At 41.0% G+C, this 25,720-nt stretch overlaps 1 long non-coding RNA gene across 1 annotated transcript; it reads right to left on the bottom strand.

The window, feature by feature from the left end:
* Positions 1 to 9,444: 9,444 nt before the first annotated feature.
* LOC117244102 lies at positions 9,445 to 12,519 on the bottom strand. The gene is made up of 3 exons (XR_004496559.1): positions 12,187 to 12,519; positions 11,053 to 11,141; positions 9,445 to 10,308 (listed from the first exon to the last, which is right to left on the bottom strand). It is a non-coding gene; the product is annotated as an uncharacterized LOC117244102 (long non-coding RNA).
* Between the last annotated feature and the right edge of the window lie 13,201 nt (positions 12,520 to 25,720).

Here is a 25,720-nt window from a genome sequence, read left to right on the forward strand (position 1 = left end):
CAAGACACTCCCTGCTCCTCTAACAGCCTCAGGAGAGACAGGACCACTCAGGGCACGAAGCATGTGTTCATCAACCATGTAGAGCACTTTATAGTGGCATTAAAATATTGTAGCACATAAAAAGTCCTAAGTAATGGTTAGTTTGGGCTTTGAGGCATTGTCTGTGTACATTGGGGATGTCAACAGACAGTGTGAGGGCTGGAGGCTGCACAGACTCTTGCAAAGATGGTGCTGAAAGCAAACTAACAGCACTACTCCCTGCCACTGGAGTATGATGGCCATACTGTGCAATTATTCTGTTCTCCTTTTAAAACCCTGCAAGAAAACAAAAACCAAAAAAACAAGTACAAGAGTTTTTGCTGCAGAGTAAGCTTCTTCTGTCAATTTCAGCTCAGAGACAAATTCTGGTCAACATGGCTTGCAAAAACACATATTCACTAAAGCAAAGAGCATATGCAAACACAGAAATAAAGATGCATATGCATAAACCAAAACAAATATCAGAAAATAAGGCAATAATTCTCTTCTTATGAAATTAGAGCGTTGACATGATCATTTTCCTCATTTGAAACACTAAACAACCCAGTCATAGCTAATTAGGGCTGCAATATTCATCAAATATGCCATATTGATTACAACGTGCTCTGAAACCAACCAGTCTCTCCATTTTAGATATTGAACCATAAATAAAGCATCAAACATAGCCAATGTTTCCTGATTGCTATGGGTAACTTCGCACCCTCTTCAAACACCCAGAAAGATTTCAAACCCATCATCCTAGTCTTTTAACACCACATCTCTCTTCTCATCCTTCTTGCTCTCCTTATTTTGGGGCATGTGCAGTGTATTCTTTTGGGGAATATGCAATGCACTCAATGCTGTATCAGCCAGAAATGTGGTGACAAAACCAAAGTATCACTGCTGGTCTCTGTGGATGCTTGACTGGCACTTAAATGCATTTTTAAATATTGGAAAGGAATCTGTAAGCAGTGGATCAGCTCTCAAAAAGGGATTTGTTTCATTTTTAATCTGCTTTTTAAAAAATTTTTAAATTAGCCCTTAATCAAGTGAATTTATATTTCAATCCATTGGGCCTTATTTCCTGGAGAGCTTAAAACACACACTCATCCTATTTATCCAGACAGACAGACATGCTCTGGAGTGAGGAAAAAAACAACAAAATAATCCCAGAGTTTCCCATCTAACTGATTTCCCCCTTCCTCCCCAAATTCCCATTATTTGAAAAAGACCTACTGGGCATAAAGAACTGGCACACATGTACCTTTTCCCTTCTAGCTCAAGTTTAAATGGGAAGATAGGTCACAGCATGCCCTGGGCACAGGCTAGGGGAGGTCACACTGCATGTGATGAGAAAACCCCTTTTACCCAGCGTGGGGGTCAAAGAGGAGACGCATGGTCACAGTTCTCATATCATCTGAGTCTGTGGTCTGGAAGAAAGAAACAGCAGCTATCACCTCTCAGGAGACATTTGGTACCCATGCTGCTGGAGAAGATGTGCTTCCTCTCAAGCTGTGTTAGCACAGCAGTCATCAGACAGGAAAGAAAATAAAAAGTGAAACACTCTGTTTAACCATTTTAGGCCACTTGACCTAATTTGGTGGTGAAGGTATTAACTCCTTGTTCTGAAATTGTTGGTAGGTAATAACAAAGAAAACCCCAGCCCTTTCTGGTATTTCTGGCAAGAAATAATTTACCATTTGGAACCATTCAGAGAGTCATAGAATGGTTGGGTTGGAAGGAATCTTAAAAATCCTTTAAAGGTCCATTTCCACACCCCAGCCACACCTTCCCCTAGTTGGAAGCTCCCCAGGTCAACATGCTCAAAGCTCCCTCCAGTCAACATTTCCAGAAATGTAGCATTCACCACTTATCTAGCTAATTTCCCAGGACTCCTCAGTCTTATCAATCACAAGTGCATGCTATAATGCACCAGCAATACACAAGACTTGGGGTTTAGAAAGATGAGCAACATGTTATGATTTAACTTAGTGAATACAAAAAGTTATTTTCTCAGTTGCAGGCTTTGGTGAGAAGCTTGCAACAGTAGTTTGGGAGTCTTGGACAATGAAGAGAAAAAGCTGTAATTAAACTGTATGGAGAAGAAGTAAATATTTTGCTTGCAGTGAGTATGTCATGTCCCATTCATTAAAAGCTGGGAACTGAAGAGTGGATTTTTTTATTTATTTTATTATTAATTTTTTATTATTAATTTTTTATTATTTTTATTATTTTTTATTATTTGGGGGGGGGCAGGCTGAGGGGGGTAAGAGTCATGTTTGCAATGAGTTATGAAATATAAAAAAAAATCAATCAGAAGCAGATAGTGGAAATGCTTTAAATCCAGTCATGCTTTCTGCACTCTCTTACAGAAAGGCTGTTGGGAATTTTAAAAAAATGATAGTGAAGGAGAAGAAGAAAATAAACAATGAAAGAAAAGAGAATGGGAAGAGAACAGCTCCCAGAGCTTGGCCTTTGTTCACAGATGGGCCAATCTCTTTCCCACTAGCTTGGACGAGAGCAGAGTTGTTCTGCTTGTCAGGCTACCAACTTCCTCTTCTCTTTTCTTTGGTTGTTTTTGCTTCTTTCTCTCCTTCACTGTCATTTTTTTTGTCATCATTTTGGCCAAATGATGAAATGGCACTCCCCAAAGATACTCCTCTCTATAAAGCCCTTGGGCTCATGCTAGTAGGGGACAAGGGGCTGGAGAAGTGTGGGCTGAAGGTTCCAGAGGCCTGCAATGCTAACAAAGAGCAAGATCCAAGCAACATGCAATCAAGAAACCTACAGGGGGAAAAAGAATTGGATACATTTGCTTATTTTAAAAGAAATATTTTGGATGCACTGACTACACAGCCCAGAAATTCTCACCAAGCTTGAGATGTGTTGGAAGCTGTCCTGCAAGACAAAACTAATTCAGAACATCTTAAAGCAACTGTCAGACTTATCTGCACTTTGCCTCTTCTGGATAAAGTCCCTGAGAAAACTTCTTGAAAACATCAAGTTCCAGAAAACTTCTTGAAAACATCAAGTTCCAGAAAACTTTTATGTTCCTAGAAAGCTCTCCAAGATTTTCATTTAAAAAAGGGTATAGCTATTGGTGTGCTGAAACAAGACATCCTGAAACTATTTAAAGAATGATTGAATGTTGAAAAAGTAAATCTTCAAATAAAAATATGAAAGAGCAAGAAGTAAAGTTTGTATTTAAAGTACTGTCTGTATTTTGTAGTCTTTACAAAGAGATTCACACATCATTTCTATTCCTTCCCTTAACTGCCTGATTTTGAACAAGATATAGCAATTTGCCACAAAAGAAAACGCCTTTATTTATTGTTTGAGGCCAAAGCTTTGTGGAGCCTTACCCAGTGGGAGCTTTGAGTAGGGAGGTTTTGTCTCAACCCCAAAGGCATCACCACATATCTCACTACAAAGATATTCATCCTCAGACTATAAACTGACTCATCTGCTCCTGCAGAAATTGCTGTCAATGCATTAAAAAAATATTTGGAGTTCCAGTTTGGATCAATTATATTAACTGAATTTTATCTCTCCTGCTATCTTCTGTGCAAAGGACATCAGATTTAGCAACACAGACCATTTGGATGGCCTGAATTGATATGGATCCTTCAGAGACAAAAAGTGCACAAATGAACAATGAAAGACACTTTCTTCCAGATGTTGCTATGGAGTCAAGGTGTCTGAGAATACGAAATTTAGTGATGAGATTGTTGGCTTCAGGCACCCAGAGTCCAGAGGGGAAATCTTGGCGCTGTTGACACTGAAGGCAGAGCAATCCCAATATCAGATGTCTGGGGCTAGACATGCTGTAGGAGATCCCTGGATTTTTGGAGTCATGGGATATACAACCACTCTATTCTTCATTTCCCGGGACCCTCTCGTATTTGACAGCTGCCAATTTGCCTGGGTCTTTCTTGGCACTACCTTCTCTGCTCAGCTCTACAGCAGCCTCAGTGACACACTGCCTGGGTTCAACTTTATTGTATGCTTTAAGCTCAACTCCATCCCATCTCTTCCCACATTAAGAGCCCTCTCTTTTCTCTGTCCCTTCCTTCACTACTCCTTATCAAGACAATGGTATTAAAGCCAGGAGCTCATAAAGAAGCAACCAAACTAAAAGGCAGAGTACTTAGTAAATGAGCAGTCATTTAGCACATTTAGGTTTTCTTCTAGGAAGCAGCAAAGATTTTGAGCCCATTATTCAAGAAAACCTGTCTGCAGTTTTTAAGGATCAACATTTGAGAAGAGATGATGCTGATAATTTTTTTAAATCTGTGATCTCTCACCAGTCATCTACTCATAAATAAGAATTAAATTTTCATTTATACTACCCATCCAGTTTCTTCAATTAATAAATACTTCTTTTCAGTTCTTTTTTCTGGTGAAAGCCTTCATGAGCAAGAATTCCCTCATTAAGGGAATTTACTGAACCATTCCAAATGTCCCTGCCCAAGTTCTGAGGTGGTTTCAATCTCTAGGTCATGTCAAAATATTTAATCTTGAAGGTAAAACTATTGAATTCAGGAATAAGAAAATTAAAAATATTGAATAATAATACTTTAAAAAAAAATAAATCTGACTGAAGGTAGAAAGAATTCACAAGAATCATTGCCTGGTGGAGTTCACCATAGTGCAGCTCAACCTGACCATTGTGATACCTTTCCTCTTCTCCCTACCACATAACGATTGGCATGCTGTTCTGGGGTGATTTTATGAGGATACTCTATTCCCTAATCATCTGCTTTATAGATCCTGCAGAGCTTTCAGGTGGGTCCTGGTGAGGTGTGGGCTTTCTTCAAGGACTCACTCCAGAGCGTGCTGGGTGCAGCACCGGCCGCACAATAGATTGTTGCTTTGCTAGATTAGATTTTGCTGACTTAAGCAAGAAGTCTCCTTTTTTCCTTTCCCTGTTTTGGAGGCTGTGCTGGCAATCCTTTTGGTGGCTTCTGTTTTGTTTTCAGCTGCTTGCCTTGGTTTTAGTCTGAAGTCGGGCGATCGCCAAGGCGGTTGACCAGGACCTGCAGGGGTCCCGGTGGGGAGACCTGAGGAAAAGCTGAACCAACAAGAGAAAGAACACCAAAATCCAAGAGATTTGTCTGCTGTGAGGAGGAGACCAACTCCAGAAATTCAACAGGTTCCCATCTCTTTTGCCTGAGCTGCTGCATGAACTCTCTTTCACTTCCTTAAAACAAAGGGAAGGCCACCATTCTGCCTTTCCCACCACTCGGCAGTCAGTGCGTTTTTCTTCCAGGGACATTTTTAGTTCTTGGTTCTGCTGTGTGTGGGGGGCAGGAGAGGTAAGGTTCTGAAAGTTCAATATTTAGAATTTATTCTATCTTTTTTATGTGCTGTGCAGGCACCTTGTTTTGTTAATAAAGATCTGTTTTGTTAATAAAAATTTTGTAAAGAAAAATTTGTTTTGTTAATAAACAGTTGGGGTTTTTTTCACTTTCACCTACTATTATTTATTTCTTTCATTTGCAGAAAAAGGGGATTGCTGAAGCCCCTCTCTTTAGAGAAAACAATCATATCAAAGTGTTTTTCTCCTAAATTTGTCTCTGAACTGAGAATAAGCCATGTGCTCTGGCTATCTTGTATTTGCTTCACCATCTTTGACCTTTCAATATCTCATGGTTATGTCAAAACAGCTTTTGCCCAGCGAACTCTAGCAGAAAGGAATTAGCTTGCACAGCCCACTCCAGCATTTCTGAGCCAGGACTGAGGTAGCCTTATTGGCCTCCATGGGATGATAACACATTAAAAAGTCCCTTTTGCCATCTCATTTATTACCCAATATGGCATTGCATGGAAATATTAGAAGATCCAGTATCCACAGAGATAGGCTAATTTTAATGATTAACTGAGGAACTATTAAATTTGACTTCACTGCTCCACTGTCATTATGGAATTAGCATTAACGGCCATGTACTTACTGCAAGATATGTAATGAGACTTGCTGGAAATGACAATGCCAAAGATCTGGATCTCTGTAATTATAAACTCAGTATATATAATTTAGAAAGAAAAAAAAATTTAAAATCTCTCATGAGCTTCAGTTAGTTGCCAAATTGTGCTCGGGTCCCTGGAATGTGAAGCCAAATAATTTTATTTTTCCTCCCTCTTGTCTTCACTCTGAGTCTCTTGCTCTCTCTGGTTGCTTTTAATTAAGCCTGGGTAAAATTAGCAGACAGAAAATCAACACTTTGAAAAATGTCTCATTGCAGGATGATGGTAGGACAGCTTGAAAACTCCAGCAGTTTTTCATTGCAGTGGCTATAAAGAGTGCAGTAATGTCAGGCCTCCTGGAAAACCTGTCATGGCTCCCATTGCTTGGGAAAACAGAGGACCAGAAGAGAGTAAATCCAAGACTTGAGGCATTGCCCTTTCCCCCATCTAAGTTGTACATGGGTATGTTAAAATTTGCCACTCCTTGCTTTGGTGGCAATTCCCTCCACATGAAACACATCTCCCTTCGGTCTCCCCCGGCACCATACTGTGTGTCATTTTTCTTTGGCCTTTGACTTCATCTCTACCTCCTTTTTGTCCCTTTTCAACACTTTTCTGACTGTAGTCTTTGTTCAAAACCTCTCAGTCCTCTGGTGAATAGCCTGGTGCTCTTTGAATATCTAAGCTGCCCCTTCATCACTTGTTTTAGCTGTTTTTACTTTTCTGTCATGACCATCTGATCTACCCACTAGAGCTTCCTATTCTCTGACAGCCGTCTATGCCCCATCATCTCCACCACAATTGCATTTTTCACTTTGTCTTCTCTTCTTGATCTTCCCAATCTGTCTAAAACATTTGTTTTCACATATATTCCAATGTTCTCCTTTTGTTTTCTTCTGCTAATGTCTCATGTCCTTACACCATCTTCAGGGCAATGCTCACCTTTAAGTGATAGATCTTCCTCTCATCCTGAAGACCTCCCTGCCCCTTCAGGCTCTCACATATTCAGTAGATGAACAACTGACTCTCTGGACAGATAAATCAATAGGAAAGTTTTTTCCATGATGAGTCCTGGTCTTCCTCTGCCAAAACAAAGACTGTGGATGGCAGAGGGTCTGTAATGGCAGCTCTTGCATTACAAAGAGACATCTTGGCTTTGATATTTTTTTCTCCAATTTTTTCTCCCCAGGGATGATGGACAAACACAGTCCTCATTCTTACCATTATTTTGTAATACTCATATGGGCTTGATGTGTCAGCTTCTGTCCAAAATTGAATTTCATTTCCAGTCCCACATGTTCTCTTGTTATCTTCCAGACAGGACTTATTTATCACTGACTTTGAAGAGCAGCTCTTGCCCACAAAAGTCTGCTGTATTCACCTGTAAATTTACTTAAATTTTGCTTTTTTTCTTTAGCCCAATCACAGTGCTAACACCTGCTCTGTATTAAACAAATACAGAAATTGTTTTTATTTTAAACACTCTTCTTCACAAGATAGAGCCAGTGCACTGTTTGGTTACCTGTAGGGAATATCTATGTCATGCTCCCTCTTTCCTAACTTCCCTCTCTTAACATTTACAACAACTACATTTCATACTGGTTTTTAAGATTTATTTTTTTTAAGTGAAAATATAGGAGAGTATTTTTACTCCAAAATTCTCATCAAATACTCCTCTTCCATGGCTTCTCTTCCTAGAGACATCTCTACTGAATTAGTTGTGTCCATAGCACATCCTAGAAAGGTTGTCCTGAGCTGTCCCAGAGCTTCCAGGAGATGGAACTATGAATGTGTGAAAGCTGATTTGAGAGATGCCCTTCAGTGTCCACACTGGCAAACTGTTGTCAGGAGAGCCGAGGATCTGGCAGCAAATAGCTGTTCTAATTGTGTTATCGTTGACAGCATTACTGTAAACTGCATCAAAACAGAGGGAGAAGTGCAGGTGGCAATGCAGTTCAATTGTTGTGGATTTATCTCTGGAGAAAGAAGGGATTAACAGACTTTTCTTAGATGACTCTGACTTGTGCCTCCTCCCAGACAAAGTTAGGACAGTTTTTTTTCAAGACATACAGCTTTGGGATTTAAAAAGGTAAATTGTCAGTGATATTATAATGGCAACACAAAGCAGCACAAGGACAGAAAAGGCTGCTAGGATTCATGAATTTGGGCTCTCACAGTGGGAATAAAAATATATATCTGTGAATGAAATAAGATATTCACAATTTTTATGGAGTAATTAAGAAAAAAAGAAAAGAGCAGGCTAAAGATTCCTTGTGGCCACACAAATCCGTCCTTGTTTAACAGGGTGTTGATTCTATTTATAAAATTCACCCTGTGGTGCCAGAGTGCCCACCTCTGTATCCTAATTGCAGGTGCTGTCTGTGCTGCTAATGAATGGTGTTTCAAGGTATCCCCTACAAATAAGTGTAAATTGCTGTAAGCCAGCGCCCTTGAATACCTTTCAGTATTTGAAGTCAATTTGTGAGACACTTGTGATCCTGTTGATGACCTGTCTGCCCTCTTGTCTTCTTGTTTCTCCTTTTCTGAGTTTTCTCAGTAGCTCCTATGTCTGCCAGCACAACCAGGGCTTTTCTTTTTTTATCAGCTGCTGTGAGTCCATGACTAAAACAAACCTTGAAATATTTTGAACAGACAGATGATTATACACCTGGTGCAAGGTTTTGAGTGATTGTTATTACCACTGTGCTTACCTTTCTTCAGCAACAAAGCTACAAGAAAAAGACGGAAGCAGAGGGGAAAACTGCATTTTCTGAAGTCAGTGTTCTAATTTCTCCTTTTTGACATTTGCACATACTGTTTTGTCTTCAAGAATATAGGATGTGCCCTTCATAACAAAAGAAACTGAAAGTTGAGCTGTTCAAGTGTTTTGAGCATCCAAAGGAGGTGCATGAGGATGGTGAAAGGTCTGGAAGAGAAGCTGTAAGTGGAGCAGCTGAGGCCACTTCTTCAGCCTGGAGGACACTGACAGGAGACATGGTTGCAGTCTACAGCTTTCCCATAAAGGGAAGAGGAGGGGCACTGAACTCTTCTTCCTGGGCACCAATGACAGGACTCAAGGGAATGGCCTGAAGCTGAGTCAGGTGATGTTTGGTTTAAAAATCAGGGAAAGGTTTTTCCCTCAGAGGGTGTTCCAGCACTGAAAGAGGCTCCCCAGGGAACTGCTCACAACAGTTCACACAACTCTTCACACCAAGTCTGACAGATTTTCAGAAGTTTTGGACAAAACTCTCAGGCCTATGGTGGGGTTTTGGGCTTGTTCCCTGCACAGAGTCAGGAGATGGATCACCCCTGTGGATCCCTTTCAACTCAGGATATTCTATAGTTCTCTCTTTCTTTCCTGTCTTCTGGAAGATATTTAGGTCACTCTTCAAGTTAACAGACAGCTAAGTCAGGGGCTTCTCCTTTTCTTTAAAGAAGAAGAAAGAAAAAAGCATTTTTGATGCCACTGAGTGTCTATAGAAGTCAAAAGGTATCATAAAGAGATCCATGTTGGCTTTCATGGCATTGCTTCGTGCCAAAACCAAGTTATCACCCTGTATTTCCTATAGTCGTTTATTGCCTGTGGCAGAAAAAAGCAAGTGGGGAATGACATCATGACAACTGTACATGTTCCACTGCACAGCTTCTCCAGGGACACATCTGGATAGTCCTCCTGGTACTGCCTGTGTGCAGCCTGCTTTGCTGCCCAGATTGCAGTACCAAATACTATTTCCTAGCACAGCTCAGAAGTTCTTGCCCATTGGTTCCTTTACTTCTGCTTTGTGTTTTATCCAAAGTCACAGGTCCAGACAATCAAGTATTTGGAACCCTTCCCTGGCTATTTGCTGGAGATAGTTTATCATGGAAACAAATCTTGGCAAAATGTTAATTGACCTCCTTTCTTGTATTTATTAACTTTTTATTTCCAGTGGTTTACAGAATGAAGGTGTTTAATGTAACAGATCTTGTTACTTTTCTTTGCATTACTCGAGGCAAAGGTGGTGTAATCCCTAAGTTTGTCCATAGTATTTCCTCATAACAACCCTGAGCAGCCTGCCAACTTCCCTGGCACAGTGGGAAGTTTGCAATCTCCCAAGTGGCTGCTGCACTCTGGTAGCAATCAGTAGATACATGGCCATGAAATGAAACTTGAGGAAGGAGATGGAGAACTGCCTGTAGGTGGGACCTGTTGATTGGTGGTGGATTTTGTTGCTGCAGAAAATAAGGGAGATTTTCCTATGAAGCTTTTGCCTATCCTCCATTCCCTCTCGCTCACTTCTTCTGGTTGCTGGATTCCAAAAATTTCTTTCTCAAAGCAAAGTGAAGCTGCAACATCAAGAATACTTGTAACATGATTAACAATAACTTCAAATAATAGGGAACAAGATCAGAACCAACTGTATAGCTGTGTGGCCTTCTTAAGGCAGAAAGAAAAAAATAAAATATATGGAATAAGGTTAGTTAACTTTGCTACCTAAATGAACATTATATGGACAAATATTCTGTACACATGCACCACTCAGCAGCATGTTTAATTTGTTAAGCACAAATGGATTCAAAAAGTGAGACCCTTTATCTTCATTAAAACTGATGAGAATGAATTGCAAGATGTGGCATTATTATTCCGGCATGATTCTCTTCATGTGGAAACCTCTGAAGCATTAAGGAGCACAAATAGGCTGCAGCATGGCCACATTAGGCTTTGCCATCACCACCTTGACAAATCTGAGCCGGTTTTTTTTCTACTGCACCGCAGGATGCCTTAAAATAATGGAATCCCAGCAGCAGCAGTAAATAAAAACAGGCAGAAATCTCTCTCATGTAACACAGTATTAGAGGAATATGCCTTCTGTTTTCAAAAAAGATTGCCACATATCCAGTAAACAGATGTCTACACAGCTCTTTAGCCTTTGCAAAATATTGCTTCATGCACCTCATTTTATGGCAAAATAGGTCACTCATTTTGACACTGCTCTTTCTAGGCTTACAAGTATTTTAATTAACATTTTCTTCATTATAAAGAGGTAGAGCTGTGACACTTTTTGCTTTTAGGTTTTCTGTACTACGTACCTTTCTTTAGGGCTCTCTCCCCCCTGTGCTGTCATTGCTCACAGAGCTTTTCAAGGCTTCCCGAGAAGGCCATTACTCGAGCCATCAGTCTAAATTAAGCCAAAAAAGAAATTTAAGAGTGAGGAAAGCTTGTACACAGATTGCTCCAGCCAGCAGGTGCCTATGGGCTGGGCAAAACACCCTTGAGTTTCATAGGCGTAACCATAAGCCTCACTTTGAATGTCAGCACCCCAACAAAGTTCAAAAACTGCTAATGGCTTGGCGACAATGATGTCACGGCTTCAGGAAAAACCATATATGGGACTGTTAATGAATTTGCACTGTGTGGACAGAAGAGTAAAAAGCTATAGCTGAAGGTAGAGACAGTTTTCAGCAAACCCTTGTTTTCACAGTGGAACCTCTCAGTGTTACCCTACATGGATGCCAAGGTCCTTAAACACAAGAGTCCGAGCAGTCGAGTGAGGCACCAGGAGGTCACCACTGCCACAACAGCCTTCCCTTGCCATGTATGCAACCACAGCAGTAAATTAATTTTGCCCCTGGGACAGTGCAATGGCCTAGTCATCTGGAGCATCTCAGAAGACTTTGACCTAATATCTCAGGACAATCCCCTTACTGTTATTAGTTTGTGATGAAGCTGCTCCCATCTCTGGTTTTCTGGAGATGAGCTAGAGTTCACAAAGAGAGGCCTCAGAAATTATAAGTCCTAAACGCACATGTAGAGTAGATTAGACCTTCTATATTACAGCTGCATTACAGCAAATCCATAGCCTCTCATGGACACAAGCAGAGTGATTGCCATTTAAGAATAAGACTACATCTTCTTGTGGCCAAAAATACGTCTTCCCCCCAACTCTCAATTAGATCACAATCAGAGCATTTCAAATCAACAGCTAATCAATCCTTCTATGTACTTTCCAGCCAGGGATGCAACCTGATTATACATTCATTCATTCATTCATTCATTCATTCATTCATTCATTTATTCATTCATTCATTCATTTATTCATTCATTCATTCATTCATTCTTTCTTTTGTTTAGACCTGTTGCTTTAATCCTTGGGACGGGAGCAGAGGCCTGTTTGGAGTTTTGAAGATGATCCCTACAGACTATTTCCCAGAGGTGGCACTCACCCAGCAACACAGTTGCTCTCAGTTCCCTTTCTGCAGTTCAACAGCTGGTCCCCTGTTGTGGGTCAGGTTTCTCAGTGCATTGTTTCCCATTTGTCACCTGGAAAGACACTGGGAAGAGGGGACGATGCCTCAGGGATGGATGGCAAGGTTAACTGAGTTAACAAAAGATTAGCTGATCCAGCAGATCTGGCACACCACCAGAATGGTTTGGGGGACGGGAGGGGAAGTGAGTGGCAGTTTTTAGCTGTGTGTGTGCAGTCTGTCCATGCTAGGAGTGAGGGCAGTCATCTTGCAGTTTTGTTGTATTGGGCCAGAGCTTATCTGACTTTACCACTTCAGCCCGTGCCAGGAGTGTGTCACACCCCAGGAGCAGGATGACCCAAGGTGTGACTGGAGCAACACTATAGCTTTTGACTGTCAGTCTGTGCTCTGAGGAGACAAGGATGAGAGGGAGGTCTTTTGCATGGGATAACAGAGGATTTACTGCTCTAGGGAGTCTTGGGGGCAAAAGACAGAAAATGCGAGCATGCAACAGCTGAAATAGGGAGGCAGTTCAAAGGGAGGGTACAAAGTATCAGATAATCAGAGATATCCTGGGGAGGGTAAAAAGCAGGGTTCACAAAATCACCAACCAATGAGGGAGGTAGGAGGGGAAATTTGGTTACATGAACTAATCAAGAGTCAAAGTTGAGGGGATTTCCAAAACGGAATTCCAAGCATGCAGTGGGCCTAAGACAGGATTGACAGGAGACCCAGGGTAGATTCACAACGTGGGGTGGGAGGGTCTCATTTGGACCAAACCACCAACTTAGGCAATAACAGAACATACCATTAACAAGAAACACAGCTACAACACAGTTTTGTCCTGGACTTTCTTGCCTGTGACCGCTGCTTACAAGACAGAGGGAGGTCCCAACCACCCTCCACTGACTGAGGCTGGCCACAGGCAGCACTGAGGGCGATGGGTGCCTCCTGCCTGAGTTTCAGGGCAATTGCCACCCCTCCATCTTGTCCCAGGCCGCCAGCGCCCCTCACGCGGGCCCGCCCCACAGCGCCCCCTGCTGGAGGCGAGTGCAGGCCTCCCTGGGGCGGCCAGCGCCCCCTGCCTGCTGCGGTCACAGCTACACCCACGGGGAAACCCTGCTCGGTCCTTGGGAGGAGTCTGTCACTGTCTGCTCCGTTCTCCTCTTCTGTTACAGGTGTATTTTATAGTAAAGAACCGTTACTCCTTTTCCTACGTTTTTGCTTGGAAGCCACATAATTTTCAAAGTTATAACAATTTGGAGGAAGGGGTCTTCTTTCCATTCCAGGAAGGTTCCCACCTTCCTTGGGAGATACTTGTCTTTTAAACCAAGACACCCTCTCATCTGTGATTTCTGTCTAGAGAGAGTATATTCCTCTGGCATACAAGGTCCAGCCTTCATCAAAGATTAAACTCAAGACCCCCAACTCAAGTGCCTCTAAGGCTCTGGTTCAGCTTGCTGCTGAGAGGCCAATTGTCTCCAACAAATCCTGGTATCAGATCTTGACTAGCTCCTCCACTCATTTATTTTTCCTTCTCCCTCAGTTTTGCTAAATTCCAAATAGTCACCCCTTATCCTTGTGTGTCCTGTTGGTGCACACAAGGTGCACGTCTCTTTTATGTACTGCACCTGGTGACCTCTCTTTAATGTACTGTTGAGGAAGGAGGAGGGAATCAATCCCAGCATATTAGTTATTAGATTTTTGAGGAACCAAAGGCATTTCCTGGAATTTCAATCACAGAGGGAGACAGCTCTGTTCTTCTTCAGTGGAATCTATAAATATGGGCATACAGAAAACTTCAGAAAGAAGAGGCAGGGAGAAGTGAACAGGCTGGCTCTGACCTTGGGATGGGTGTTCACTTCTTCACTAGTTTTGCTGCTATTAAATCTGTAAATAGATGTATATATCCAGAGCAAGGTTTCTCTTTTGTGTGTTTGCCTTCTAAAATAAAATCGTAGACAAACCAGATTATCCCTTGGGTGTTTGGCCCACATCACAGCTTCTTAGGAAGAGATTTGCATATTAAAATGTCTTCTCTCTGCTGAAAAACTTGAAGCTTCTCCCTTGGCACCTGTGGGTGCAGCCCTTGGGCACCAAGGAACAGATGAAGGTTTTATGTTGCCATGTCTGCCTGCAGAGGGATAGGGAGTGAATGATGGGACAGGGGGAGCACAGAAACCCCCCATTCCCTGAGGTAAAAGAGCAGGCAGGCACACAGCATAATTTAGAAAAATTAATACTTGGCTCACCAAAAGACCTCAAGGCATCACTGAACACTTTCAGGGGGGAAACCCATGCTGGGGAGCTTTAATTAAACTAAACAGCTGGCAAAAAAGGATAGCAAAAAAATGGATTAAAAATGTGCAGTGTCAATGAGTTATTAATATAAACCCTCTCCTGAAATCTCACCAGGGATGAAATCCTCCCCTGCTGTTGCAGAATGCCCAACTCCTCATCCTCCCTATCAGCTGATTTAGGATTAAAAGATCTCACCCTGAAGGATGAGGAAGCAGTGTGCCAGAAGGGATTCCTCTAGTTGGAAGAGGGAGAAATCACACAGTTTGGAAGCTGGCTTTCCTCTCACTGCACCAGCACTGGCTGATGGCCAGGTCTTCTGGTGCTGCCTTGGCTTGGCTGGGAGCAAGATGCCAGAATCACTCCATTTTGTATTCTGGAGAGTACAGAAATGGATTTTTCTTTAAACTGTCTCCTTTCAGACAGCACAACTCAACTCTGTCCAGATTGTATCATTTTCCCCAGGCTTCTCTGGACAGTGTTGTGATATTTTGCTTGGCACCAGGATTTTGCTGTCCTTTCCCTGCTTACTGTCTGAAGTTGGACCCTCTTGCTCTGCTCTTGTTTGGAACCTCAATCTGAAAAATTTAGGCACTGGCTTTGCTGTTAATTTCATTATTTTTTATGGTCAGCTCTTTTTTTTATCTGAAAAGCTGCCTCCTTTGCTTAAGTAAGTGATGGGGAACCTGAAAGTTCTTCAAAATAAAGTCTCATATCATAAAATGAGCAGACACATTCAAATGTGAATTCTCTTTATTTCACAATATCTAGCATTCAGCAGCAAACTCTATGCTTTACACTACAGCACACTGAAGCTCCCAAGTGAACCTGAGGATTTCATGATTCCTCATGAGAGGGTTTTGTCACATGACTGTTTGAGACAAGCCTAAAAAATCAATGGGTGGATCAATGCAAGTGAATATTTCACCCCTGCAAAAGGCACAAAGCATCATCCACCCCAGCTCATGGTGCCTGACTATTGGGGAAGGTTATCTAAGATACTGGCAGAAGTATATGGAATAAGGATTTTCAGAGGAGAATCTCTTAATTTCAGGGTTGGTTTGCTGATCTTCATGGTTACAGGGGCATGAGTTCAGACACAGTTGGTTCACTTTCCAGGGTTGAAAACCAATAGTCAGATGACAAACCACTGGCAGCAGTGTTTCCTGGCCCACAAAAACACTTGTGCACGGCAGGCCAAGCATGAACTCACTTCCCCTATTATGCACTGCCATGCCAGCTCTGAAGACTGAGAGCCCAGAGGATGCAGATCAAACCCTTGGTGCTGGGCATTACAATGTGCTTGGTGATGGTCCTTGAAGCAGCACATGAACCTCTGATGTGACACACATCAAAAATCAGTGTGTAGTGAGGTTTCTTCCCCCTCCATGGGGAATTGTGACGATGCACACCAGAAGTCTCTCTGGCAGTGACAGGGCATGTTGGAGCCAAAGGGACTGTGCCAGGTACCTGCTCCTCAGCCACTCACCACCTCCACAAGGTCTGCATATTGCCAATCCATGAGAACTTTTAAATAATCATTGTTTGAGGGAGGGATAATCACTAGCTCTTAGTTTGCCCACTGATATCAATGCTACCAAAGAAGCCTAAACACACACCACCTTTTCTGAGGAATTATCACACTATAACACAATACCTTTGGCTCTTATTGATCCACCCATTGAGGATTATGCTGAGCTGTTGACAGATAAGACTGAAAATATTAAACAGCCACCTTGAAGTGCTGGTACCATACAAAGCCTTTACTGAATACCAATCTGAACATTCAGACTGCTCCTTGCAGATAACCTAATATTTTTCTATGTTAACACTCCACAATAAAAGGAATCAATTATATCTATCAGTCTGTATAGATTTGGTGCTGCGTTTTTGGAAGCTTAGTCTTGTTCCTTCATTATTAAGCAATCAATAAAACATTTTAGTAGGAGCATTTTACTATTACATAATGCAAAATCTCATATATGTTTGGCTTCAGCTGATCCTCTGTGTTGTTCTTTTGTGGAGGTTGGATTTATAAATGTTTTTTTTCCCTATGACTACGAATTAATTCTATAAAGCAGCCCTGACATGGAAATCCAATCTGTTCTTTCACAAACAGAGCATTTTGTTTGCTGCTTATAAGGAAAAACAAAACAAAAAATTATTAGCAAAAACAAAAGTCAGATGTGAATGTTTCAAATATTCATTTTCCTTAAATTAATTGTGACTCTTCCCTTTTCAATAAGACACAGAATAATTGCCACAGCAACACTGGCAGCTTGCTGGGGAGAGAACCAGAATTGAAGTACAGTCCTAGCTGTACAGGGGGTATGCAGCAGTGTCATAGATTGGTGGGATAGGAGTGATGGTCCAGCCAGGCTGTGAACACAAGCAGTCCACAAAAAAAAGGTGTCAGTAAAATTTTACAGCAGTGTTTGGGGCAGTGGATGCTGCTCCTTGTCCTCCCAGGTTTTTTTTACCTTGATCTCCTTTTTCCTCAGAGAGATCTATCACTCTCTCTGCATTGTATTATATGTCCCTGCAAAGCTTCTTCAGTTTTGGTCTGCCAAAAAGGGGTGAATAAGACATTGAATTTAAGCAAAAGCCTTCAATAACACATACCAGTTTTGCCAATTGAGGGGTGCAACAGAAAGGACACAGACAATGGAAAGAATTCTCTTTTTTTACTACTAGTATCAAGGCAACACAGACATAAAATGATATATTTAGTAAAACAATAAGCTTACTATGCACTCATTTCCAGCAAAATACAAAGTAAGCAAGATATCAAATCATTACTATGTGAGAAAGAGAATAGTGACTGAGAAAGATACATCACCAATTGCTCTAATATGTTATCACCACCCAGACCCACAAGCTGCTGGGGAGCCCCTGTTGCAGCGATGATTAGGAGAACTTTCCCAGGAACTGGGAGATCCTAGCACTCCTAAGTTGCTGCAAGAGGGTCCAGCTTTTACAGACCCAAATCATCAAGTCAGAGTGACTTGCACATCATTCTGTGCAGAAATATCTGGTGGTACACTTCCCAAACTCCCCAGACCAAGGCTTGGCCAGAGCCCAGGCCATGGATGGGAGGATTTCTTCAAATATCTCACAGACAAACATTTGGTGATACCAGCTGGGGGAGATTCTTAACATATCACACAGACAACTACACAAGGTCATGCAAAAATCTCTAAAGCATCCTGTCTGGTATTAAAACAGCTAGCATAAGCAGTTTGATAAGTCTGCAAACAAGGTTTATCTATTTTTAAATACCTAGCATAGGTGGTATTAGTAATGTATTGTACAAGATTCACCTGTAAGTCAGCCCTGGCTCAGACCTGTTGTCCAGACCCTGGCACTTCAAAACCCCCATTTTAAAAACTAATCATAACAGAAGTTTCCAGATTCCCTAGAGAACTTGGCATATATCTCCAGGGTCAGCCTGAAAGGACCTTGGGTTTTTTCTTTTAAACACAAATATGCTAGAAAACAGTATAGCTTTATCTAGTTTTATGAAGGATGTTTTCAGCTTTTAAAAAATCTTTGTGAGGGAAAGTCATACCTTGGCTTTGGATTAAAAAAATCAGCATTCTTAACTAAATATTCTTTTTGAAAACAAATTATGTCTGAAAACAAACAAATATGTGTGTTTTCTCACAAATATTTTGTGCACAAGAAAACTGAGTAGTTCTCTGTGGGTTGCTTTTATACTGTCTAATGGCGTATTGCTAATTCCAAGCACACATAAAATCCTAAGAGCTAGATATCCAAACCACCAAAAGATTATCTAAAAAAATACAGTGGTGATTATTTCTGCCATATAGTTTTGGATTTTTACGATTTATTTTAGTATTTTTTCCCAGTCTTTTTCTGTAAACATGAAGGGTATAAAACTGGATGGAGCAGGAGATGGGGACACTTATTTTTTGGCACCTGGAAGATAAGAATAGTCAGGATTAGGAGGGGTGATCTAGCCATTGTTTTCTAGGGCTTTTATGATATTTCTCAGCCATCTTTACTCCTCTCTCACTTCTGTTAGAAGAGGTCAAAAATCTGATTTCTTCTCCAGGCTGCTTTTTCACTTTATTAAGGATGGCAACATCAAGTCTATCTGCTCTTTTGTGATGCTTATTCTGACTGGTTTCTTTCAAACTTAGCTCTAGCTAAGACTGCTGGCAGGAGTCTGCACTTCCAAGGGAGGAGGGTGATTCCCCCAAAGCCTTCCTTGCCGCTAGCACAGCCTGCTCAGCACCGTGCTCTCACACTCTGTGGTTTTGGTAATTGCTTGTTTGCTTCCATCTTATTCACTAAGATTTAAAGACTCCCCTGCCTCCCTTCTGAGGTTGGAATGGAGGACCACGTTCAGCTTTTAAGGTGTGTCTGAAATGCTTTCATGTTTACCTTCTGTCAACTGCTGAATGCATCAAGCTCCTGGTGCCAGTGAACACACTCAGTCATCACCAGACAGCAGTGACAGTGAGCAGAACATCAGGGTGTAAGAATGAGAAAAGATTAATACCAGACAAACATATGCATCTGTAAGAACAAATTGCATATATAAATAAAGAAAATGTCAGGGAGACTCAACAAAGTGTTAACAGAAATGATTTTTCAGTCTTTACTGAGTTAAGCAAAAAAAAAAATTAAACATGGCCAAGGAGTCATCAATGCAATAATAATTTTGTAATTCTCTCTGAGAGCCTGGGAGAATGGGTCTGGAAAGGACTCTGCATCCCAGAGTTCTTCAACAGGTTGTTGGCAGAATACCCTAAATCCTGCCAGTGGGAAACCTGAGGCCCTGGGCAGTAACTGGTAGGAATATAATACACCGGCTCTTTGGAAACACTGCACCAGAACTGAGAGAAAGAAAAGGTGCAAATAATGCTTTCCCTAACATCATCCATGGCAGGCCATGCATGGAGTGCAGTGGAATGGAATGGAACAGAGTATTTTCAGTTGCAAGTGACCTAACAATGATCATCCAGTCCAACTGACTTCAGGTCTGATTACAAATTCAAGCATGTTATTAATGTCATTATTCAAATGCTTCATAAATTACAGCCTTGGGGCATCCCTCTAGGAAGCCTTTTCCAGTGTTTCTCTCTTCTGATCTCCCTAATATCCAGTCTAAAACTCACCCATTTATGCCTCTGGCCCTGTGGCCCTTGGGACCCCCATCAATTCAAGGAGTATTCACATATGGCCAGAAATATCTTCAACATCTTCTGGATGCTGACACAGGGAAAAGAAAAGGTTCACTAGGACAAGAACATCTGAATCAGCTGCATTTGAAACACAGCAGCTCTGAAAAAGCAATGGAATTCCAGAATATAAATAGAAGTGAGGAGCCCACAGAGACAGTTACTCTCTGCAGCACACTCAGGGTCATGAAGTGAAATTGGTGTTTCAGGATCTGAGGGCCATGGGGGAAGTTTCAAGTTTCAAGCAGGTTTGGGTTATTTTTTTGATTTTCTTCAGTACAGGTATTCTGATTCTGCAACCATTTACCCATTTAAGAAAATTAACTTAATGAATCTCCTGTATATAAAAGGGCTGTTTGCAGAGGGATATGATATACCCTGGCATCTCAGGGAGCATCTGCCCTCAACCAGGACTGGGATACCCCTAGAACAAGTCACCAAAGCAGATTTGCAGCAGAGCCTGGTTTGTTCATTTTTTAAAATGGATTATACACCTCCCACCCAGCTATAGCAACAAGTGAAAGGGCCAGTGATGAGAAGTACCATGTCAGTGGAGGAAAATCTCCTGTGATATAGAGAAGCAGGGCCTTAGCTAGTCCACAGAGAGAAATGTGTACACCAAAGAGCCAGCCTGTCATCTGCATGTTAAATGCCTAAATTAGGCTCTAAGTCTACACACCTTCAAAATACCACGATTTCAGCAACAAACAAAATAAGCAAGATACCTGGCCATTAAAAGAAAGAGAATAGTGATTGAGGAAGATACATCACCAATTGTTCTAATACATTACCATCATCCAGATCCACACTTTCTGGGGAGCCCCTGTTGCAACAATAATTTGGAGAACCTTCCCAGGAACTGGGAGGTCCACTCCTGAGTGAGACCTCCAAAGCTGCTGCAAGAGGCTCCAGCTTTTATAGACCCAGATCAGCAAGTCAGAATGATTTGCATATCCTTTTGTGTGGAAACATCTGGTAGTGTCTTTCTCACAGGTACTTCAAATTGCAAGTTGGATGCCTGCATTAGATCCAATTCACAGTTTTCCCCTCTCACCAACTCCAGCACATTTATCAATCTCCACTTTTCTAATGGTCATATAGTTATTACTACAAAAAATGAAACAAATATATATATATATGATAGGCTAAACATACATATAAAACATAACAAAAAAACCTGGTATTATATTGAAGAATTACAGTCTCATATAGGTGCTAACAATGTCCTGGGCAAAAACCAAAATGATTCAGTTTTTCCTTTGTGGTTCTGCAAGACACAGTGAATCCACAGTCATTCAGTGACCTGTCCTTAAATCCAGAGGAGTTTGGGTCTTTTTGCCCCACAGTGGGTTTTCACTGGCTAGATTGCTTGCAGCACCTGTGGCATAAAAAAATCCTATGAACAATTAGCCTTCTGTAAAACACTTATAAACGCAATCATGCAGTAATTTGTTACAATTTTTGCTGGAGAAAAAACCCCACCATGTCTATTAGGAGCACTTCTAGATGCATATTTAAAATTCATAAATATTGAATTCTGAAATTCTCTCTTCCAGACTCAATTACTCTTACATATGTGAAAAACTGCAAACAATTCTATTTTTACTTTAGGCAAAGAGGGAATTTCCAGCTGTATACACCTAATTCTATGTGTATAAAAATAGGTCCTTTTCCCCCAAGCCTTGTGCACAGTAAGTGTGCCCTCCCCATGGTCTCTCTGAGGGAATGGTAGATTTTAAACCCTGATATCTACAATTCTCTCTAAGGCCCTGATATTTTCTAATAAGGAGAATAAATTATTGATATGGACCTAATGTGTGTGATTGTTTCTGTAAAGTAGCTCACAAGTACTGAATTAATTTTAAAAAATAAAATTGAGGAAATTGTTATAGTGCTGCAGCATTTGTTCAGAAAGCTTTGGTCACAAAAATGTCTGACTTAAAGTATTTCCTAGTACAGGGGAAAATGAAGTATTGACTGCATAGCAGTTATAGCTCTTGCTATAATTATTTCTGTAAACTTGTCAAAAGAAGGAATAAACTTAGTAATCAAGTCAACAAGCTTCAAGATTACCTTTTCCTCTAACACTCCTGGCAATGCCTACTAAATCATAACAAATTAGCAAACTATGTTACAGCAAAAGATGAAGTTTAATGGCACAGATAAATTGCTGAATTTTTTAATCAATTCTTTGCAGCCTGGGTCCTTAAATATTTAACAATGGAGGCATAATGCAAAGATTATCTCAGAACAAAAAAGGAAATTCTCCAGTGAAGTTAGCAATGTGGAAAGGACTTTTTCCTGTTCAAAACTCTCTCTACAATGCTACAGCATTTTCATACTAATTTCAATTGGTGTTTCAGTGCCATTTAAATAAAACTACCAAAACAAAACATAACTGCAAACAAACAGATTTGCTAATATCCTCCTACCTTTCTAAAGGTATGACATGGAAGACAGGAAAATTCCTGGGAGATAATCAAATTACAGGATCCCCTTTCACACAAATAAGGGCTCCTCTTGGGAACCAAACCAAACATGTTTTGATGTTCTTAGAGCTGCTATAGGTCTTTGCAAATTTTGCATGCTTTTTTGTGTCTCCATTGATTATATAATGTCTTTAGTGCAGAATGTCTTCTCAGAAAAATGTTGACTTTTGTGAACCATTTACCTTCTCTAGGAAAATAAAACTTTTTTTGGTGCAGATCTGGCCTGTTTGAAAACATCAAACACCAAAGTAGACATGAGGGGCAGAGGTAAGAAAAGAACACAATGTATTGGCTTTTAAGCTGTGTTCAGTACATTTCAAGATCTTGTCTAGTTTTATGCTGCTGTAAAGCAGAGGACACTAATGGTGTCCTCCAGCAATTCATGGGATTACATCCATATGAGAAAAAGGAGGAAGAAAACAAAATGCTAAAGCAGCTGCAGGGAAACAAGATGGGTGTCCAGGTCTGAGGGCAGAGGTATTTGTGAAAAACTGGGAAAAGGAAATTATGAGAGGATATATATTTGCAAGAATGAAAACACAGAGATTACTACTGGAACCACTGCCGGAATGTCTAAGGAGAAAAGCAGCCTTTGTAGAGAGAAGGGGTTAGAATGCCTCCTGAGAAACTTTACAATCTCTCTGCAAAGCCAAAATTATTAAATTGTCTATGTGATTAAAAGCTGTTATGCAAATTTGAATACTGGCAAAACAAAACTGTGGGATAAGAATCAATTTCTAGCTTACATAATGTCATGACATCAACCTTTGTCAGGAACATTTGGCACTTGCCCGCTCACCATTCATTTTCAGCAGATCTGTATTCTTCTTGTGTGTATGTGCCTCTGTGATTTTGAGAGGGGTGATCCCAGAGAAGTCAGTGTTGACTTCTCTGCAGATGAACTTTGCTCCTGTGGTGCTGGCCATTGAATCTGTTTTTCTCAGCCACTCTGCTGGGCCTTGCAGCACCCCTGAGACCTCTGCCCAACCTCCATATGAAGACAGTGTCTGCTTGTCCTCATGCATGCACCAGCTGGGAGAGGAATGTTGCATTGAGCTCACTATAGAGTGCTTAAATACAGCTAGGAGGTGTGTGTTTTCTTCTGTGGAGGGGAAATGAAGTTGCCTAACTTCTTCTGCTGCTTGCAGGAAAGCTACCTGGTATTGGCTATAGTGCCACGGTGAGGGAGCAAACCAGCCAAGAGCTACGTGATGGGGCTGCTGCAGCATCCTAAGAAACCACAGGTACAATTCCAGGTGCAAGGGATCTCAGACCCACACCCAGAAATTCTGTGGCTGGAGATGAATCTCAGTTTTGCAAGTGCTGTGCCAGATGTGATGGGGCAATGGAGCGGGACAAGGCTGTTGAGCAGAGACTACGCACTCCATACTTTCTATAATTCATTTCACATCTCATTTCCTGAAGATGAGACCATAAAGTACAAGTGATTTTTCTCACAGGAGCTCACTGATTATTCCCTATTAATTGCATTTGTGTTGTTTCAGTATTTTTAAGCCCCAAGAAGCAGGATTTTGTTATGTGACACTCTCCTACTGATAGTACCCTAATCCTTATAATATTATCCCAGCTGCAAGGAGTTTACAGTGGGATTGAAATCCCATGTCCCAGATGCTTCAACACCTTGGAGCAGGATGAATTTTGCTATCAAGTGTGCTTTTTCTGAAGCATGAACCAATGCTTTGATCAGCAAATTCCCAAAAGGAATGTAAAGAGAATACAAAGTTCAGCATGTGGCAGGAGAGCCAGAGAGAAAACTGTGCAGTGCTTGCAGAAATCTCTGTGGCTGATGAGCTGTGGTGAAGAGTACAAAGAATAAAATATCATACTTTCTCCTTTCTTCTGCAGGCATCAATGTGGCCCTGCTGATCTAGGTAAGTGGACAACACAAGCAGCAATTTCTACACAGCTTTCTGGTGAGATGTCTCAAAGCATCCTTCTCTACCAGATAAATGAATTTTTTTAACTGAAGGCTCCCGTTTTCACTCCTCGTGCTTCACAGTTGCCACAATAAAATCTTGGTGTTAGTCTTATGCCACCCTGGCTAAGGCTTGTGCCAGCACAGTGACATTTTGAGAACACTCCTGGTTCAAGACTTCAAGTCTTGAACCATTGTTCTGGGTTTGGTTTATCAGTGAATTTTCTCCTACCTGCTATCTGGAAGAAGGGCAATGCACTGCCTGGCAGACAATGGGGGCAATCAGAAGACAAAAGATGTAGCTGGGTGTCATAATATTCCATTGAAATAGCCCTGGCTGGGGGGTGGGTTGGAGGTGATACCATGAGAAAAAAGGTTCGGGGGCTAAGTCCACCACTAAGGCTTTCCACACATTTTTAATTACCTCCATTTCCCCTATGCTCTGTCCTTCATTTAACCTGTATACACTCTTTTAAAGTTAGTATCAGAGAACAGATTTAAAGTTGATATTTAAGCAGAAAAAAAAAGCTTTTTTGAAAAAAAACAAACTTTTTTAAGAAAAAAATTTAACCCTTTATTCTTCCCCATCTATTTGTCAATTGCCTACTGAAAGTGAGTATTTTCAGTGTTCCTGAATATATCACCCTGGAGGGAAAAACCAGACAAATATATCTACTTCATATGATTTATTTTAACATCATGTCTTTTATGTTTATAGCTTTACCAACTACAGTGCTCAACACAGAGGAGCAACATTACACCTATGGTCTGCCCCAGGGCAGCCTGGAGAGATCTCAGCACAGAGAAACCTCAACAGCCAGATTTGTCCAGAGTAGCTAAGACCCCCAAAGAAAACCTGCAAACCAGGTAAATTTTATTGGATCATTTCTTTTCTCTTTGCCTGCTTTCTCTGGACACTGTCATAAATGCCTTGGGCACTGTGTAAGGGTGGACTTTTGTAAGAGCTCAGGGCAGAGCTCAGCACATGGATGTTCCTTCTTCCTTGTAGATCTGAAACCTTCCTTCTACATCCTTCTCCCACTGCCAATAGTTTTTTCTTTTACTTAAACAAATTCTTAGCTATGCATTCTAATGAAGAACAGCAATTCATGAGCAAGAGGTGTCTGGGACTGTGTTAATGGAGTGGCATTACTCGCTGTATCTAGTGCCAAAATAGCATTTATTAACCATCTCTGCTGAGGCCTCAAGAGCTCAAAGGTGGATTCTGCAGCTGGCACACCAAAAGGAGAAACAAAAAAAAAATCCCACCATTAATTAAACATTTACAAAATATGTGTTTAATTTTAACTTCCCCTGATGCACAAGATAATGGAGGAGGATTATGGGGATTGTCGGGTTTGGGTTTCTTCATTTGGATTTGTTCAGATTTAAAGACTTTTATTATGAGACTCATGATCAATAAGAAATTCTTTAGTGATTCTTATTTATTTTAAGGAAACCCTACAAGCATAATGAAAAGTTTTATTCTTATTTCAGAGATGTAATTTAAAAAATCACAGCTTCTAAGAAGGTCAATGTGGCTTGATGACAACATTGATTTTTGGAATATTGCTGATAAACAT

The sequence above is a fragment of the Parus major genome, chromosome 3, assembly GCF_001522545.3.
Source record: "Parus major isolate Abel chromosome 3, Parus_major1.1, whole genome shotgun sequence".
In the NCBI taxonomy this organism is placed as follows: domain Eukaryota; kingdom Metazoa; phylum Chordata; class Aves; order Passeriformes; family Paridae; genus Parus; species Parus major.